Source organism: Magnolia sinica, chromosome 1 (assembly GCF_029962835.1).
Source record: "Magnolia sinica isolate HGM2019 chromosome 1, MsV1, whole genome shotgun sequence".
Lineage (NCBI taxonomy): Eukaryota > Viridiplantae > Streptophyta > Magnoliopsida > Magnoliales > Magnoliaceae > Magnolia > Magnolia sinica.
In genome coordinates this window covers 109,172,320-109,186,569 of record NC_080573.1, presented here as the reverse complement: position 1 = coordinate 109,186,569, position 14,250 = coordinate 109,172,320, and the positions used below count along the sequence as shown (strand labels likewise).

The following is a 14,250-nucleotide window of genomic DNA, read 5'->3' as shown; positions in this document are numbered from 1 at the left end:
GATTTTAGTGAATGAAATTATGCATAAGAAGATAAGTAAATGGATAGACACTTATATGCATAGTTGGATTAACTATTGAATGGTTGGATTGGTAAATGAACAGTTAGATGATCTAATACTTCAGTAATTAACTAAATGAATAGTTAGATCATACCAATCGGTAGGTGTATAAATGTTTGGATGCCTAAATGTAGAGATGTATAATATAACTAGTCAATTTAATAGTCAAATGTCAGGTTTAATGGTTGGATCATTCTAAAAATGCATGTTTTCATAATTTAATGGATTGGTGGATGGATGGATGCCTGGATGTAAAGATGTAGGGTTTAGATCTAGAAAAAATATATGCCTAAAATTTACTAGGATTATTATAGAATGAAACCAACTTTTAATAACCATTCGACTTCTTCTTTAATCTTTAAGGTTACTTTGGCTGTCATTTGTCATGTTATATGCTTAAATGGATGATAACTTTCCTTGATTGGGAAATGATGCTCGATTAGCTTTCTGTTGAGTCTTGGTATCTCATGATAGCTCCAAGCAAAGCAATTAAAGTACTCACTTAAAAGGTTAATGAACTCCATTTGAACTTGCAACCTAATAATCCTATGATGTATATCGGTTGAGGGTTATGTTCAGTCCCTACGTTGATTTCCACTGGAGGGTCTTAAAGATCAACATGAGAATTGTCTAACTTGGTGGGATCTATCTTGAGGTCTTAGAAGTTTATTCCATCATTAGAGACTTCATCTCTCTCCAAGATACATTCAACTATGTTGATAAAGTAATCATTTTGCAATCCTTCATATTAAAGGTGTTTCTTTGTTTTATCTAAAATGGTCGTGATTTTGAACGATGATTTGACTGATGATGCTACGCTCATTATGGAATTTCTTCAACGATGCATGTCACAATCCGAAAATTACGGAGACTTTAATCCTGAGTTTTCAGTTGTGAACCTAGCAAAAATGTACGTGGGTGAGTTCCCACGTGCCCACACAATTCGATTAACATTCACTCATGATCAATAATTAGAGTAGCTTTAAATTAGATGTATCAAAAGTTAAGCAGAGATAATTAAACCCCAAAAACAAAAAAGATTGTTATTATTCAACATATACAATTCCAAAAGTGGTGTCTGCCCAAATGGGGACTATATAAGCCACAATAAACATTCTAAAATACCAAACCACGAAGTCCACAAAATTGCGGACTCCAATATATACATGACAAAAAATGAATAAAATGTAACATCTTCTATTTTCGTCCAATATTCTTAAAACATTACAGCGATAGTGCAACCTAGTCTAACCCTACCCGTCTAAGACCTCGGTGGTACCTGCATCCATAATATCTGTTAGTTGGTGTTTTAAAACACTGCCCTAGGTAGGAGTGAGTAGCTAACTTAGCGGTTGCATTTTCTAAGCTACACATGTTATCAACACAATCAAGCATAGGCAATAATAACATTATAAAACAAATAATTCTTAAATTAATTATTAAATGTATTGATGATATGTACAATGGTTGGCTCACAATACAACCTAACAATGTTTACCATAATGATGCCCAAGAATACAATAGTCGTGAACTTTCCACATCAACATTATTGCTAGTGAGGACATCAATATATGTGTAATGGTTAGACCGAGGGACAACCCAATGATATAATAATATGCATGATTAGCCAAGTAGTTATTATTTCTGGTTCAAACAGCAGATTGGTAAAGCTAGGATAACATTAATTCTATCAATAGTCACTAAATGAATTCACGTAGCTCTTAGTGGCACATAGCGGACCCTCACCAGTGTCCCTTGATTTAAATTTAGGTTCATCACCTAATAGTCCATATAACTTAATCTAATTGATAGTAGGGCACGTTGCCCCAGGATATTTACAATTAGGGCAAAGGTCATCAAATAAGCATCAAATATGGAGAATGCACACCACCCCATACCAGTAAGAACATAGTAGGGTCATAGCATTCATCGGTACTCGATGGTCACTACGAGTAAGCTAATCACCTAATGTTTTATCAACATGGCAGGCTTGTCACCCAACATTTTGCTGATGTAGCAGGCACGTCACCCCAATGTAGGCCGACAGCTCAGACACAGTGTCTCATACTATCATGCCCAGCTCATAAGTCTTTGTAAGATTATAACACACTAACGGTTATGAATGAACTTAATCACATGTAATAGTGTTATCTCATATTCTTTTGAATATTATACAACCACCAAGCATAAGAATGATCAAGTAATGAATTGGACTGATCCGATCGATAATAGAGAACCTCAAATAAAATCAGCATTTGGTGCAGAGTATCCTATCTATCTCCAACTATTGTCGGACATCCGTGTTTAACCTCAGTCAACCATATAAGTCTGGGATAGCCAATCTGAAATGAGCCATCCATTTTCTTAAGCGATTTGCAGGGCTCGATCTACGCAACAACAATTCAAATTTGAAGTACATAATCATAATCGCAAAATAGCTTAATACCACAATAAGATATATCAATTAAACACATGTGTGAATCATCAGGCTCTAACTTATATCAATACAATACAATCCAATATATATTAACAACACCGATCAATGCCCCACTAGGGTATCAATGGAGCACATATACAAATCATTACAATCCAATGTTAATCAACACAATTTAACATATACCAATAACATTAATCAATTAGCAACAAAAAAAAAAAAAAAACTTAAGAATTTCATTTTGCTCAAGCATTTCATCAAACATGTTGGGTACCAACTTCAAATAGCAGTTGAAATACAATAATAAAACAATCTAAACACAAATAACATATGAAATCCTAATAATAATAATAATAATAATCATTATCTAACACTATCAAGCGTTGATAAAAAAGAAATCTAAATGAATGATCCGCACCTTAAGAGAGGATTATGCGATCTAATCACACTAGGGTTGGGGTTTTTGGAGAAAATCACCAATTCCCACATCAAAACCCAAGAGAACTCATTAGGAGTGAGAAATCTATAATTAGTTTTCTAAATCTAAGGATTGAATAAAATTCTTACCTCTAATTACAAGTAGAGGTGAATTCAGCGAAAGATGTGATAACAACAAGGGTTTGATTGGGAAGAAACCTGACAAGAACCAAGATCCCTTTATCTCTTTCTCTTCTTTTTTTTCTCTCTCTCCTACTTTCTCTTTCTCCTTCTTTTAAACCCTAGCAAATTCAGATTTGGGGGAGAGGAGCCCAAATAGAATGAATTTATAATCCTAGGGGAGTTATTTCTAACTATCAAGGCCCACTTGTAGGTGTACTGGCCAATTTATGTCTTAGGGTAGTTGACCTTAGTAATGATCTACCCATAGATATGATCAGCCCGCCACTTCTATGTTAGCTTCTTTAACATAGAAGATGGAAAAATATTAATAGTTGCACCATTGTTAACCAGTATCTGGTCACAAAACATCTATCGAAGTGAGCTGTGATATAAAGCGACTTCAAGTGCCGAGTTATTTTGTGAGTGGGCTTTGTAAAAAGCATTTTTAAAAATCTTTACCTGACTCTAATGTAATAAGAGGAACAAGCTTATTCTCGACTATTTCCACAAGAACGTCATCTTGGATGGCCATTTTGGCTCCATACTCTTTCACATCCCCTTTTATGCTATTAAGTTGGTTGGCTTTTGCCTGAAAGAACAAGGGAAGCATGAAAACCAAGTTACAGTTAACTATAATTGGTCGCAAAGTCTCAAACCTTATGGTGGCTTTGAGGTGGTCGAATACTCAATATTTTCTTTCTCATTGACAATATGGCCAATAGGTTGTTCCTCATTGACCTCCATTCGTTGGAAATCAATCTTATTGGCCAATAGCATATCGTTGGCCATTACTTCCTCAATCAAAAGCACTTGGTCCTCCAAGAGCTTGTCATTGCTAAGAAAATTGTCAAGTGTAACGTTGTCTTTAAACCCGATCATGAGGTCTTCCAAACTCATATCAACGTCAAAGGCTTGGTCTTAACCTTTGCCAATTGGTTGGTCTGACTCTTGATTAATATGATTCTATTTCAATTGGTCATGTTGTTTTATCATAGGTCCTTGCGGAACTAAGCTCATCGTAAGCCTCAATGTTGCCTATTGTCTTTACCAAGGGCATTTTCGTGCGCAAGTCATTCCAAAGGGTCGTATGGGAAATATGGGGTGGAAGACTTTCATCCATCTGTTTTCCCCTAGGTCAAGCGGCTTGACCATTCTAAGGTGGTCACAAGGCTAACTTCCTATGGTCTTCACTCTAATTTTATGATTGTCGAGTTGCCGAGCTTGTAGCATTGTATGCAGTGGTTGATAGAATTATTGGTGCGGCGATTGTTCTATCTTGCAGGGCCTTTAGTGTTTGGCCATTCAGCCCAATTGATTATTGGTGACTAGAATTAGCCTCGTAGTTGCATCAGTCGTACAATAGACTATGATGCCATCTCCCAATTGAAGACCGTGGGGTTTCTTTAACTTGCCCCTCATGTATCATTGGTAGCTTTAGTCCTTAGTAGCTTGGGGTCAGCTCTTAACTCGTTGGTTGGTAATTGTAGTTCGACTCACGGACTGTTAACTTGGGGTCATCATGAGATCGGTGTTCAACCTTAGGGCATTGAGCTTTTGTACGTTAGGTGTGTTGATATTTACTTTGGTGTTGACCACCATAGTTTTTGTCACCACTTAAGGGAACTTCAACAGTCCTTTATCGACATTGGCTTGGATGATGCTCCTAAAAACTACAAGATTAACCGTGCAATGAGAATTTGTACTATGCCACTTGCAGTATTCAAATTTTTTTTTTTTTGAGTTATTCGGTTGAGGGAATTCTTTGGTTCGTAGGAACCTTAATGAATGTTCCCTCTGAGAGGTGGTCGAAAATCTCGTTGGCATGAATTATGTTAAATGAACATTGTTTTCTAACTTCAAATATATTCCTCCTCGTATTTTAGCTGGAAGGAACATCCATATCCTTCTTAGTCAGAGATTAGTATATGAATGGTTTTCCTCTCGGAAGAGCCACTCGTAACGGATTACTCGGGCAAAAAGATTGAATAGATCCTCAAATTTCATGCCCTCAAATTTCTTGCATAATTCAATATCTAAGTTGTCTTGGGCCAGTTTAACAAACTCGACCTCAGGCATGGTGACCAAGCACTTATTTCTCGCCTTTTTTAAGCAAACAATATATTTATCGACCGTTTCTCCCAACAACCACCTTAGATAGGACAATCAACCATGAAAACCTTTGGCTTAATTCAAAAGAATTGTGAATGAAGTTTCTCTTCCATTTCTGGCCACATGTTAATAGAGTTAGGTGGCAATTGATTAATGTACTGTGTAAAGGCCATTTCAATAAGAGAAATTTCAGAAGGCCAGAGCTTCTGGAAGTCTTTATTTGAAATTTCACCGCATTGAATGGTAAAGCGACCAATATGTTTTATGGCCTGAGAATAGAGTACACTTAGAAGGTCTATACCCTCTCGACAACTCATTGTACCAATTTATCCATTCCAGATAGGGCTTTCTATAAGTTGGCTTATTAATATGGCAGCCTTGTTGATGGCTTACTAACTCTTGGATTAAATTAATTAAATCGCCATGGCCCATTTCAGGGACATGAGCGGATGCTCGATGTTCCTGACTAACCAGGTTAACCATTGGGGGAACCAGGTTAACCATTGGAGGAATCAGATGCACAAGAGGTTACCCCCCAAGGTTGTTTGGTTCCTAAGATATATTGTACCCCAAGGGCTCCATGGTTTGGCACTTCTCGGTAGAATTGGCTGTAAGGTCGGCTGTTCCTCCTAATGCCAACTGGGGGTGGCAAATTTCAACAAAATAGTATTGATCGAACCAGTTGATCCTCGGCTAGGTATCGGCTGATCTAAAAGAGGGTTGAATTGGGCTTAGGGATCCATAGTGTTAGGCCAACATTGAGAAACCTCTTGAACAAAAGACCCATAAGCCTATTGAGATTTTCAGCCTAGATCCTTGTTTGCTTAACCTGAAGCCATCTTGCTTAGTTTGAATCCATACTTGTTTAGACAGTTGTTATATGCTAGTATGTACATTGTACAAAGTGCCTATAACACTTTCAAATGTGTTACTGAATGAAGATGATCCGACCTCTAAAGGAGCCGGCTTTGGAGGGCCAGGGAGTTGGGGCCTAACTTCGTAGGAATTTCTTCCTATAAATGTAATATCTCCTAGTCTTCGGGATTAATAAAAATCCTTGTGAACCTTCTACTCATTGCATCGTAAAACTGGATCAAGCATTGCACACAGGTCCCACTAGGCATGCTAAAGAAGCTGTTTAGCTCGAAATTTGGTCATTGATACATGTGTATGATGTCGGGCATGTCAAATGATATCAAGCATTATGATAGATTGAGAGACCGTGAGTGGTCATCTATAACTGAGAACTAAAGTAGTTCAGCCGTTTATTTAGTCACTTGTAAAGGAAATTAGGTGATTTGTGAAAGGGGAGGGTTTGTCCTTTTAACCCGATTTTGTGAAATTAGGTGTCTTGTATATGGAATCAGTCGAATGGATTTTTTTTCTTAGCGTGATAGCAAAGATAACTTGATTCGTATAATGTGAGAGTAGAAGGAACTCAATTATATTTATTGAAATGAAAAGGAAATAAAAACTTACAAAAGTATCCCTTGATGATTTAAAGTTTATGCCATAGATGGCGAGACCCTAAATCTAAATCGTCCTCCATCCAGCGACTTAGGTGTAGACGATGGAAATTACACTATTATAAAAGAACAGAAAATGTCATCATTGCAATCCGACACTTAGTGTAGATCGAAGGGAATTACACTACTAATGTAGCTCAATCCAACATATCAGTGTAAACAAACGAAATTACGCTACCCCTATGTTAAAGTCAATCTAGCATAATAGCATAGACAAGTTGGATTACACTACCTCTAGTTTCATAAAAACTAAGATAAGATAAAATCAAATAGACATCATTGCATTGTAAAATTAATTTGTGTTGGGTTGGCGAGAGCCAAAAGCTCTTTGCCTTTCTCTTATTTATAGATTTTTGAGGCAGTGACTGGAAAGATATCTTCGTAACCACTCTTCAAGTCTACTGATGTGAAAATAACTATTTGGGCTTAAAACAATTGTGGCCCATTGAGCAACACCACATGTGTTGATCGTTTGTCGTAGGTTGGTCATTAGTTGTGTGCATGTTCTACTATTGTTATGTGGATCAGAGTCTCTCCCGCAACACCATGTATTGGTGAGAGTGGTGTAACACCCCAAACTCGGTGAATGGGCTCTCCAACCTCCCTAACTCTAAATCCAGTGCTGACTGAATATTTTTTTATTTTTTAAATGGTACCCAAGCACGACTTTATAATAATCACAAATCATGAAATCCATATATAAATGTTTACTGTAGAGTACTTTTTTTATATATATAATACACAGCTAAAAATAAAATCTTAAATAAGTTGTGCCTACATGTCTCCACTAACAAGTCCTCCCTGTAAGTATAAGAGGAAGCAATGTGATGAGCTATGAAAGCTCACTGGGTAGTTCTATCAAGTGGTATAACATAGCCAAATAAAAGGCATAACATTACAATCAAGTAGCATTTACAACTAACAAAGTAAAGCGCAAATAACCACAAATAAGAAGTGAATAACTAAGCATGTTATTATTATGTTACAAAAAGTAAAGGATATAACCAATAATGTGGATGGGATACTAGTGCACGGTTTCATGAGTTGTGGAGTCCAGCACAAAAAACTTATATCCAAGCCAGTCACATACATAATTAGGATAGTGAGTTTCAAGGTGATAAACCCCTAATCTCAAGTTAGTCTCATACGTAACCGAAATCTTAGCCACTATGAATAAGCACTTGATGGTCTGGTTGTGCATCTACTAACCTGACTGAGTAATGTGTAATGGATACAGATGGAATGTAACATGCATGCAAATGCATAGATGCATATGGTGTCCAATCTCTTCAAATACTTCAAATACTCCAAATAATAACATTAAAGACAACCTCACATCTCTCTTGATAGAATAGAAGGATGGGTGCAATTCACCGTTCCCCTATGATAAGTTCACCACCCTCCCCCTACTCTCAGCACGTATGTACATGAAATCAGGGGGCTTCATAATGCCCAATTAGGGTAACTGTCAGGTATCATACCCTAAATATCAATTGCTTCCGTAAGCTGGAAAGTGGAGCTTGTTCACATAAAAGAATATTACTCCAATGTCTGCCTCGAGGCATCTGTATGGTTCCAAGTCTAAATTATACCATCCACAAATTTGGTTAGACCAACACGAGGGCTGTTATCGAGTGTCCAAACTACTCATCGAGTCTCGTCACCACATTGGGGGAATACGACAGGTTACCTGACAATACAATATAGTCATTGGGTCCCGTCAGCGCATCGTGTACAATAAGTTGCCCCACCTTTTAAGAATCGATCCTGGGAAGAGCTCACCATCGGGCCCTATCACCTCATCACATAGATGAATCGCCCAACAATCACATAATGCAACGTATAATCCACTTGGCTAACACGAGAGCTTAAAGTCATATCACATATTTCACTTGGTTACACGAGGACTCAATATCATATCACATATCTCACTTGGCCAAAACAAGGGCCCAATATCATATCACATATTTTGCTTGACCAATACAAGGGCCTAATATCATATCACATATTTTACTTGGCCAATACATATCTCACTTGGCCAACACGATAACACAATATCATATCACATGTTTTACTTGGCCAACACGAGAGCCCAATATCATATCACATATTTCACTTGGCCAATACAAAGGCATAATAACAATTCATCATATATTTTACTTGGCTAACACAATGGTCTAATTTCACATCACATATTTCACTTAGCCAACACAAAGACCTAATATTTCCTTTAACTAACACAAGGGCCAAAGTCCGATCTTCCTTTTTCTTGGAATGTGTGCATGGATATGCTATGATAATGTCAGATGTATGCAAAAGTCACATATTATCCTATCATTAGCAAGTTATTATACATCATTCATTCAATCGGTTATGGGCCAGCAGCAATGGCTTATGGTAAGGCCCAATTTTTTTAATAGGCTTTCATAAAACCCATAAGCAAGTGGGCATTCCCAAGGCCCCATAAGAAAATGGGCTTTCCCAATGTCCAATAGGCAAGTGGGATCTCCCATAGCTTAATAAACAATTGATAATTAACTTTATACATAATTATTACATTACAATATGCCAAATGGCTGAATGAACTATAAAATTACAAATATCATCATCACCATAACCACACATCACCATCATCACATACACATCACCATAATCACACATTAACATAACCAAAATATTATTATTATCTCATCAAATGATTAACTATGCAGTTAGTCCAAATGTCAATTGTAGTCCAAAAATTAGTATCTACATGCCTATCTGAAATTAGCCGATTTAACAGTTGACACATCTCGTGCTAGGGTCCACATTGACAGTTCCATTACATACACCTCATTCAAAAGCCCAACACTCCCATAAAAAGAGAGTTTGTAGTTATGGCCGTGCAAGTAAGATCATATAGATGAATGTAGGCCTCATTGCCTAAGCATAATAATCAAGGTGGGGCCCACAGTAAGACCAACGACCATAATAATCTGACAAGTGTATGAAGTGAGTTTCACGGTGTCCCACCATATTTTTTTTTATCATACTAATATTTATGTTTTCAATCCAGCTTAGTAAAAATAACCTTATGGGGGTTTGGATAGCATGTGAACATCACGGTGGGGCCCACGGTTAGTGGGTCCCACAAAAGTCTTAGAACAAGCTGATATTTGTATGGTCCCATCGTTCGGGTCTAGGTAGCCATTTGACAAGTTGATTCGCAAACAAGCATTATGGTGGGCGTACGCATTAAAAGTTATAATGATCGGATTGACCCCAAATTTGGCACATGTGTGGTCCATCAAGTATACATCCATCTTACAAATTTTGGGATTAATTGAATACCTATGGACCCACAAATTTTGGCCATTTAAAAGGATATCAGTGCTGACGACTACACTGGACAAAAAATCTGGTCTGAATTGCATAAATCAAATGAATATGTTAGCCTGATTAGATTGACCCTAAATTTGGTACATACATTCTCTATCAAGTATACTATTATTACACAAAATCTAGGAGCAATTGGATATTTGTGACACCATAAATCTTGGTCATTCAAGAAGGTATCAATGTTGACCACTACGTTAGACAATAAATCTAGTCTGCACTGCATAAATTGGATGGATTTAGACATATCGGATTGACCTCAAATTTGGTACATACATGGTCCATCAATTCTACTATCATCTCACAAAATTTGAAATCTATCAGATATCTATGGGGCCCACTAATCTGGTCTATTTTAAGGGGTATTAGTGCTGACCACTACACTATACAACAAACCTGGTCTGAATTGCATAAATCAAATAAAGCGGTTAGACCGATCGAATTGAGACCAAATTTGGTATATACATTCTCTATCAAGTATAATTTCGTCACACAAAATTTGGGCCTACAAACGCAATTAAAGTAAAATAAAATAATGTAGAAACACATACACAGAAGTGAGCCTCTATGGGATTCAATGGTGAATTTTATTCCCATGCTTCCTCAAAGGGATGATTTCATTCATATACATTCTCAAAGGGGTGGCCCACTTGGATGTGGTTTAGGGTCACCCAAACACCACCATAATCTCATGGTGAGACCCACTTTAACATACAAAAAGAAAAGAAATAAAGAAATAAAGGGATAAATCTAACCACCTTAGGTTGAATGACTTGGATCTTCCTCTCCCAATGGTGGCCCACCTCCACTTTCTTTTTTCTCTCTTTTTCTCTCCTTTTCTCTCTCATTCTCTGAAATTTTTCTTGCTAAAAATGACAACCATCTTGGCTAGCCCTCTTTTGTGTAGGATTTAACCTTAGTTTAGGGAGAGGAGTTAGTTTACTTAGGTTAGCTAGTTAGTGGGGTATGGTGACATTGCACAACCATGGCTCATGCATGGGAGGGTGATGTGTCATAAGGAGAATGTGCATGGGGTGTGAGTGGGGTGAGATGTCACATGGAGAATGTGCATGTGGTGTGAGTGGGGTGATGTGTCATGTGCAATGATGCATGTGTGGTAAGTAGACCATGACATCATGGTGAGGTGTGGGTTAAGTAAGTGAAGAGTGTTAACATTCTTTACTAAGTCATGAAATGGCTTTCTAAGATGGGCCATGAACCATGGGTCCAAACCCATACGAGGTGTGTATATGGGCAGGTCTTTGCGTAGTTGCACTCTCGTGTTCTTCGCTGCATGCAGAAGAGTTGTCAGCTACTAAAAAATCTAGAGTATTACAAGTGGTCTCTTTCTCTGCATGAACATGAACTGTGAAACTCAGCCAACTTGACATTGTTGTCATTCTGCTCCTTAAGTATTTTCTATTATAAGGACTTCTTCTTGATGTTATAATGTGTTGGTTAACTCTATCACTAACCGCAATTGTGTATCAGTTGATACCCATTTTCGGTCATGAGGCCACATGGTAAATAGCTATCTCAACTACGTGAGCAAGATATGTAACACGTGTCTCATGGTTGTAGTCTATTGGACTTATCCTTCTTGGACTATCATTGACTTTTCGTATTCTAATCACATTCGACCATCAGGGCAGCCGAAGAGATCTTTCCATTTGTTTCTTGTTAAGATTTCGCTGCCACATGGCATCATCTAAATCATTGGATCTAATGCGGTCAAATAAGGCATAAACAAAACCAACACCTTAATCTTCAAGATTTGAACTAAAATGTTCAAATGTCAAAAAAATTGCCAAAATATTTAAATAGTGAAGTGCCAAACTTTAAATGAACCAAACAGTTTTGAATGATCTATAGCAAGTTTTTTTTAAATATCATTTTAACCCACCAAGAAATGTAAAACATGGTTGAACTTCAATAATGAATCTTAAAGTAGATGCGTAAAAACGAATTCATCTATTTTAGGTAATAATAATTATGTATCAGAGATCATGCTCTCTGTAAGACCCATATCCTAGCCCATACCGTTCCGTAAATTTTCGCTGTTCTCCTAGTCGAATTCCGACAACTCGTGACGCATAGATAGCATTTGCGCATCCTCTCGAGACACATCCTGTAAACCCGAACCGACTCAAGCCAAGACCTATGTCATCGCGACCGCGCCGTCATCGCGATTCCAATGACGCGTCTCATGCATCAATGTGACACCTAGATTATGAGATCCAGCCCATGCATTATCTCAACCATTGATCGCTTGATCGCGGGACCCACCTATCCCTGTTGTTGTACTTCCCTAGAAACATAATTACTATGATGTTACCCTAGGGGTGACATCACCCTACCCTACCCTAGCCATAACTCCTTACAAGCAACCACCCCTTCCCTTTTTCTCCAAAAGTCAAACTCATTAATTGCCTAGAAACCTTCACCTCTCTCCCTCTCCTATCTCTCTCCTTCCCTCTTTCTTCCTCATTCTCCTTGGCAAAAACCATGGACGTCCAACCATCTCCTACCTTATAACCCCACCAATCCAACCTCTAGATCGTCATCTTCACCATTGATAGAGCTCTTAGAGGCATTGGAGTATATGGGAAGAAGAAGAGTAAGGTGGGTCTCTCTCTCTCTCTCTCTCTCTCTCTCTCTCTCTCTCTCTCTCTCTCTCCTTCCTTTATTCTGTGGCCCACTTAATGAGTGTACATAATGTCCAAACCGTCCATCAAAGGGACCCCATGGCCATCAAAGCCATGTGAGTTCTACCCTCTAGATGATGGGAAAACATAAATATCATATTGATATAAATCAAGTGGGCCACGTTCACGTGGGACCCACCTTGATAAATATATACACATCCAGCATCCCTGGACGCTGGACGTTGTGAAAAGTGATCAGACAGTGAGGTGTACTCACCACTAAAAACGTAGTTTTGATTTTAAACTTTTTGGGTGGGCCACTCATACAGGCCCCACCTTGATGTATGTATCTAATCCACACCGCCCATACTAATTCCTAGATCATTTTAGGCGTTGAACCGGAAAAATAAGTCAATCCGAATCCCTGGCGGGCCGTATTGTAGAAAATAATAGTTTTGGGTGATTTCAATTGTTAGGGCCTGCTGTGGTAATCTGTGTATCAAAACACACCCAATATTAGGTTTGTTAAACCCGTCACAAGCTTAGAGACCCAACTAGTGGAGTAGATCCTCCTAATGTGGGCCCCATCTATGAAATTCTTTTAAAAAAAGTAATATTTAAAAAAAAAGTGTGGACGCTGTTGCTGCTGCTGTTGCTGCTGCGGGCACTAGCAGCGAGCAGTGTCCTGGCGCGGACAAAACGAGCAGGGAGAGTGGACCCCACCTTAGGCCCCACCGTGATGCATTTGGGGCATCCACACCGTGCAATTGATGGGTCCCCTTTAAGCATAGGGACGTCCTAAAAATCAGCCATTTACGGCACTCAGGTGGTCCACACCACCAAACAGCAAGGATTGAATGTCTACCATTGAAATCCCTTTTTGGGTCCCAGAAGTTTCGGATGAATATGAAATTTGTTTTTCCTCTTTATCTAGGTCGGTGTGACCCTACCAACGGTTGGGATGGAAGATAAACATTATGGTGGCCCCATGTGGGACCCACCTGTAAGAGGAGTGGCTAGTGTACGAACACACCAGCTATGCTGCCGCTGTAAAAGACGTCAGCAAGTTCTGTAGGTCTCCACTAGCGTACGTGTTTCGCCATGCTAACCATCTATTTTGATGGTGGGACCCACCTGCCAACTGACGTAGCAGGTCCTGTAGGTCCCATGTGACGTGTATGTATACCCAAGCCATCCATTGAAGTGGCCCCCACCATTTTCTGGTGCTGTATACGCACCGTCCAGCAGCAGTCGCTGCTGGACATTTAAAACCACAAATATCAGCTTCCTCCAGAGCTATGGGTCCACACGTGTGGACCCACCTCATATGTATGTGTTCTATGCACGTGGGACACCACCAGCACGCATTTGTTTCATGTACCTCACACGTGTGAAGATTGGCTGGGATGCCTTACACGTGTGTAGATTGACTGGTATCCCTCATACCATGGCAGTGTGTGGGGCTACCTTAGCTTGATGTATTGTATATCCACTCCTGTCC

The 14,250-nt window shown here is 38.7% G+C and overlaps 1 protein-coding gene across 1 annotated transcript in view; it reads right to left on the bottom strand.

Annotated features, from left to right (window-relative positions):
- Positions 1-1,200: 1,200 nt before the first annotated feature.
- The window catches only part of LOC131253608 (ribosome biogenesis protein YTM1-like), a 90,960-nt gene continuing 77,910 nt past the window's right edge, over positions 1,201-14,250 (bottom strand). Inside the window, exon 9 of the transcript XR_009175268.1 lies at positions 1,201-1,339. The gene's annotated coding sequence lies outside the window, so the exon portion shown is untranslated. The remainder of the gene's footprint in view (positions 1,340-14,250) is intronic.